We start from the raw sequence: 7,150 nt of genomic DNA on the forward strand, positions 1-7,150 counted from the left end.
GACACTTCTTGTTTTATTTTTATCGCAAAGATTTATCCTTACTCTTTCAAATCCACATTTTGGCTTGTGATTATCTTTCAAAAATTTATACAGCAATTTTTGTGAATTCATGGATAAGTCAAAAATTTGTGTTATTTTCATATATATGAGTTACATCATAGGAGCAAGGCAGTGCAGACAGTACAAAATATCAATGAAGTGTTTGAGAAGGATGTGGCTAATCAATGCACAGTACATTCATGGTTTGAAAGGTTGTGTTCTAGTGACTTTAATCTTAAAAGTGAGTAACGTGGGCAACCTGAAGCCAAGGTGAATAATGAGGAGCTTAAAGCTGTAGTGGAAGCAAATCCATCTCAACCTATGCATGAATGAGCAACAAGGTCTGACATTACTATTTCAATAATATTTGACCACTGAAATAAGTCAGCAAGGTAAAGGAGCTAGATAAGCCAGGTGTCGGAGTTCACATCTATAATCCTGGCACTCTAAGAGGCTGAGGTGGATGGATCACTTGAGCTTAGGAATTCAAGACCAGCCTGAGCAAGAGTGAGACTTCATTTCTACTAAAAATAGAAAAACTAGCCAGGCATGGTGTTACACACTTGTAGTCCCTACTACTCAGGAGGCTGAGGCAAAAGGATCACTTGAGCCCAGAAGTTTGAGGTTGCTGCGATGATGCCAGGGCACCCTGCTCAGGGTGATGGAGTGAGATTCTATCTCCAAAAAAAAAAAAAAAAAAATCTAGATAGATTAGTTCTGCATTAATTAGAGCATCAGAAAAGAAATCATCTCAAAGTTTGACTTTCTTTGCAGTGCAACAAAAAGGTGAACCATTTTCATACTGTATTATTACCTCTGATGAAAAATGAATTCTTTTTGACAATCACAAGCATTTAGCACAATGGGTGAATAAAAATGAAGCACTAAAACACAGTCCAAAACGGAATATCCATTTAAAAAGAAAGCTAATGGTGTATGTTTAGTGGTTCAGCGCTATAGCTTCATGAAACCTGGTCAATTGATTACAGCAGATGTCTATTGCATCCAGCTGGATGACATGATGAGGGTGCTTGCAATAAAGAGCCAAAATTGGTCAATAGAGACAGAGCAATCCTCTTGCAAGATAATACTTGACCACATGTTGCACCCACAGAGTTGCTCAAACTACAGAGGCTGAACATGGAAACTCTCTGTCATCCACTGAGTTCAACAGACCTTAAAACAACTAACAACCAGTTTTTCCAGGCTTTGCACTACTTCTTGCAAAGAAAAATATTCAATTCTCCACAAACTGTAGAAAATGCCTTTTGCGATTTCATCTCCACTCACTCTGCAGGCTTCTTCACTACTGGCATAAGCTACTGTTAAGATTGTGAAAATGTGTCAATAATTTAGACACATACTGTGATTAATTATACTGCTTCTTTGAGATATAATAAACTTTTGATTTGCAATCAGATGCTTCATATTTAATGACAATATTAAAATGCTCAAAAGAACAATAACAGCCTTGAAACAATATTTAAAATAGAAAGGAGCAGCAAAGAAATAGATAATAGAAAAAAAAGAAAATTCTAGAATAAACAAACAAAAAAAAAACCTACACCCTGAGTTGTCTCAATAGCAGAGTTCTGGTAACCAAGGGAAGAGTCAGTGGATGGAGAGGTAGAAGGTAGATCAGCATAAACTACTGAATATGAAAACACTGAAGAAAGATGAGGGAAAACAAACAGAGCCTCAGAAATATGTGACACAACAAAGATCCTAACATCCTAGTCATTAGAGTCCAAAAAGACAGGAATGGAAGTGCAGTGCTGAAAGAAAATATGTGAAGAAGTAATGGCTGAAACCTTCCCAAATGCTGCAAAACACAAAGATGCAAGAACTTCAGCAAACTCCAAAGAAAAATAACCCCAAAGAAATTTATGTCTAGAAACATCATAATCAAACCAGTAAAAACTACTAACAAAACATAATCAAACCAGTAAAAACTACTAACAAAACTCTTTAAAAAGAGTAGAACAACGTTATCCATAAAAAATAAAATAAAATTTGAAGATTTAAAAGCAGAATTGTTGACAAAAACCAATGAGGTTAGAATGAAGTGACAAACATTTTCTAAAGTGCTGAATAAAAAAAATTGTTAACCCAGAATTGAATATTCAGCAAATAAATTATTCAAAAATTAAGATGTGAAATAACACCCACAGACAAAGGACTACTAAAGACTTTGTAGACAGTAGGTCAGTGAGTTATTAGCAGAAGTTCCTCAGAGAGAAAAGAAATTATACTAGAAGGAAATGTGAAACATTAGGAATAAAGAGCAAGCAACAGAAATGGTAAACTAAGTAAACATAACAGACTATTCTTAACTTCTGGAATTCTTTAGAATACTTTGATGGTCGAAAGCAAAGAATATAACATACAGTCTGATGAGGAGACAACTACAGTGTAAAGGGGGAATAGTAATGTTCCTATATGTTATAAAATTTCCACATTCCAAATGAAGTGATAAAATATTGATTCAAAATAGACTGCAGCAAGTTAAAATTGTATTCTGTAATACCTAGTGCAATAACTACAAACATTATACAAAATCATAATGAATAAATTACAACAGAAAAGATACTAGGTAGTAAATAAAAAAGATGGAGAAATAAAGAATGTTGGTAAAGGTTATATATGTAAATATAAGTCAGTATCAATGATCTGTAACTCTGTTTTCCTATGTTATTTCAAAGACAACAGCATAAAAATTATAAATCCATGCAGATTAGACAAATAATACATAAAGATATAACTTGTGATGACAATGTAGAAGAGGAAGAAAAGTAGGTAGAAGCCAAGTTTTTATATACTATAAAAAGTTAGTCAGGCTCTGTGGCTCAAGCCAGTAATCTCAGAGCTCTGGGAGGCTAAGGTGGGTGGATTGCTTGAGCTCAGGCATTAGAGACCAGCTTGAGCTAAAGTGATACCCTGTCTCTATGAAGAACAGAAGAAATAGCTGAGCACTGTAGCAGGTGCCTATAGTCCCAGCTACTCAGGTGGCTGAGGCAGGGAGATCATTTGAGCCCAGGAGTTTGAGATTGCTAGACTGACACCACAGCACTCTACTCTTGGGCAACAGAGAGAGACTCTGTCTCAAAAAAAAAACTAAGCTGGTATTAATTCAAACAGTATTATTATAAATTAAGATATTATTTATAATTCACAAGGCAATCACTAAGAAAATTACTAAAAATAAACTGTCTAAGAAATAGGAAGGGAATCAAAATGGTAGAAGAAAATATACCTATCTTACAAAAAAGAAAACCATAATGGAAAAATCGAATAACAAAAACAATATAAGACAAAACAAAGAGCAAAGGGTAGCAGTCTTTCCTCATCAATAATTACATTAAATATAAATAAATTACTACCCCAAATAAAAGGTAACAATTGGAAGAATAGATTTTTAAGAGTATTATATGATCCAACTACTATATGCTATATCTATAAGAGATTCAATTTAAATCCAAAGATACACTTAAAAGTTAAAATAAAAAATATATTCAATCCAAACAGCAACTGAAAGAGATGGACATTAGGTTGACAAAATAATTTAAGATAAAAAACTGTTAGAAGTAACAAAGAAGAATATTATATAGTGATAAATGGATCCAAATCATCAAGAAGATACAACAATTACCTATGTTCCCAACAATATAGCCCCAAAATACATGAAGCAAAAACTGATGAAATTGGCATTTCAGTAATAGTTAGAGATGTCAATACCCTACTTTCAATTATAACAGAACAACTAAATGAACGCAATGAAAATGCAAGATATGAACAATACAATACACCACCTGACCTAACAGGCATATACAAAATACACCACCCAAAATAACAGAATACACATTTTTTCCCAAGTGCACATGTGACACATAGCACCAAACAAGTCTCCATAAATTTAAAAAGTCAGAAATAATACAAAGAATCTTACATGACTACAATGGAATAAAATTAGAAGTAACAGAAGAAAATCTGGAAAACTCACAAGTATATGTCATCTAAACAACACAAGGTTAAGGAATAAATGGATCAAAGAAGAAATCAGAAAGAAAATTAGAAAGACTTTGAGATGAATAAAAACAAAAATACAACACACCACTTAAGAAATGCAGTGAAAGTAATTCAGCTGTAAATTCTTACATTAAAAACTATTTCAAATCAATAATGTAGCCTTCCACCTTAAAGAACTAGAAAAAGAAGAGCAAACTAAACCCAAAGCTAGCAAGTGGAAAGTAGGAAATAATAAAGATTAAAACAAATAAATGAAATACAAAATATAAAAATAATAGATCAAGAAAAGCATATGATCCCTTTAAAAGATCAACAAAAGATGCCAGCCTTTCCCTTGACCAACCAAGATAAGAAGACAGAAGACACAAATTATTAAAATCAGGAAACAAAGAAGAGACACTACTGCCAACCTTACAGAAACAAAAAGGATTATAAAAGAATACTGTGAAAAAATGTAAACCAACAGATATAACCTAGATGAAATGCACAAATTCCTGGAAATAAACTACCAAACTAACTTAAGAAAAAGTAGAATATCTAAACAGAGACCTATAATAAGAGATTGAATCAGTAATTAAAAACTTCCCAGCCAAAAAAAAAAAAAAAAGTTGAGGTTTAAATGGCTTCAATGGTAAATTCTACCAAACGGATAAGGAATAATTTATATCAGTTCTTCTCTTTGATTTTCCAATCAACAACCAATTCTCCAATTCTCTGGCACCAGACAAATTCATTTCTGGCACTAATTATCTGCAGTTAGCACCAGACTCCATAGGTTAAAGACCTAATCCCATACAATTGCCCCTCTTCAGATACAGCAGCAAATGGAGTCCAAAGGGTACCTGCACTTCTGCCTTGCTAACTACAAATTTTAGGGTTCCTTCAATCCTGCCTATGGTTTGATAATGTGCCAAAGTAACTCACAGAACAGAAGAAAATGCTATACTTACAACTGCAGTTTATTACAAATGAACAGCCAAACGAAGAGGTACATAGGGCACAGAGCTTCCATGTCTTCTCTGGTGTGCCACCCTTCTAGCACATTGATATATTCACCTAAGCCAGGGATTTTCAATCAGTGTGCCATAAGAGGGTGTTAGGTATGCCATGAAAATTTTTAAAGATCATTAATTAAATTATTTTGAAAGAAGTTCAAAGCACAGTAAGTATATTTTTGTACTCTTTTTTTTTTTTGATCAACATAATTTAAGTGTGTAGTAGAAGTATAACTGTAGGTTCAAGTGTGCCATGAGATTAAAAAAAAAAAAAGGTTGAAAAACACTGCTCTGATTCCCCAGTGCACTCTCTGAACCACTGTGCTACATGACATCTGGAACAGAAGGATTTCTGCCTCCAAGGAGCTTACAGCAGGATGAGGGGAAAAGTTTACCTCAAGATCTCTCCAGATTTGAGTCCAGACAGGCCAAGCAGGCAATTTAAATGAGTCAAAGGATGAGGTCACAGTTATTATGAGACTGATAGGACAATCTTATCTTTTCATATAGATATCCCTAACGTCATCCTGAGTTGTATTTTTGTAACACAGATTTTCTACTTGTCTGTTAAAGATGTAGGAACTTTATTCACTTCAGAAAAGAATCAGATTTCTTTTATTTTTTTTTTCTAAAATGCAGTGCCATTGGATCAGTCATTTATTTCTCCACTTGTGACAGAAATAAGTATACAGAGAGATCTTTCTCTACCACTCAAGACACAGGAGAAGCCACGGTGAATGGACACTCAGCTCAAGGAGGAAAGACAATAAGGCCTGGCGAGTACCACAGAGAAGTCTGAGCCATGGAGAAATAGGATGGCAGTGAGTTTGTGTCATGTAGACAAGTGGACTCAGTACTACTTCATGTTCTTGTTCTTTTTTTTTTAAGAGAAGTCCCCCAAGTGGATATTTGTGTGTTTCGTGTGTGTGTAAATGTATGTGTATGTGAGAACTTTACTGATTTATTTTTCAGTGACATATAGGCTGAAGAAAACCTACATATGGACCTAGGACAGCAGATTCTAGTGTAAATTTATAATTTATAGAGTTTATATGATTTTAGTAAATTTGTTTTATAATAAAGTTTTATAAATTTATAATAATTTATAAATTACTAATTTTGTCAATAATCTTATAAAAATGATTTTTGCCAGAACTCAGTGAGAACAATGCTCTTGGAATGTTCTGGACAGGTTTACAAAAGACACACAATGTCAGCTGCACATTAAAGGCCAGTTGAGTGTGACATGGGCCCTCTCTGGACAGCAATCTGTGGAGGATATTAGAGGGTCAGAGCTGCAGACCCCTGTCTCTCAGCCTCAACAGAACTTGGGATTCTTCCTTGCCTGACACCCTGACTGCTAATGGGTGCTTCAGACCACCACACTATGAATTCTACCAAGCATGCTTCTGGAGATATTGGCTCAGAGTTGGACAAAATGACATTTATTATTTGTAAAAGTTAATATTATCAAAATATTGTGAGTTTATTATAGGACATTTGGAAATATATAAAATGCCTATGATTTCATAACATAAACATTACTTATTCTTCCTCTCTTATGTATCATATGTATATTTTACAAAATAGGGATACTGTGTTACTAGGTTTGAAATCTGTCTTCTTTGATGAGAATTATTGGGAACATTTTTCAATTCTATTTTTAAGAACTTCAAAAGACTAGGTTATATAAATGGGCCATAGCCTCTTTCCATATTTTCTTATTTAAGAATAGTTATGTTCATTTCATTGTATCCTAGAAAAGCTTCCTGAAATTTATAGCCTTAATAGAGATCATGGTCCTTTTTGCTCATTATTTCTTTACCTTTGGGCATGAACTTCACCCAGCTTTCTCTGTGCTTGTCCAGGGTTTTGATTCTCCTTTTTCCTCTCTCTCTCTCTCTTTCACTTACACACACACACACACACACACATACACACACACACATATACAGGATTTTGTTCCTTCCTGATGTGATAGACTCAGCATAAAGCAGACTGTGCTGTCCTTGAATAAGGAGTTGAAGTGACATGATCCAATTCAGAAGAGACATGCTTCAACTGTGCTATTATCCTAGATGGCAGAGGGC

The sequence above is a fragment of the Otolemur garnettii genome, unplaced genomic scaffold (assembly GCF_000181295.1).
Source record: "Otolemur garnettii isolate 467f Iridium unplaced genomic scaffold, OtoGar3 scaffold00044, whole genome shotgun sequence".
Taxonomy (NCBI): domain Eukaryota; kingdom Metazoa; phylum Chordata; class Mammalia; order Primates; family Galagidae; genus Otolemur; species Otolemur garnettii.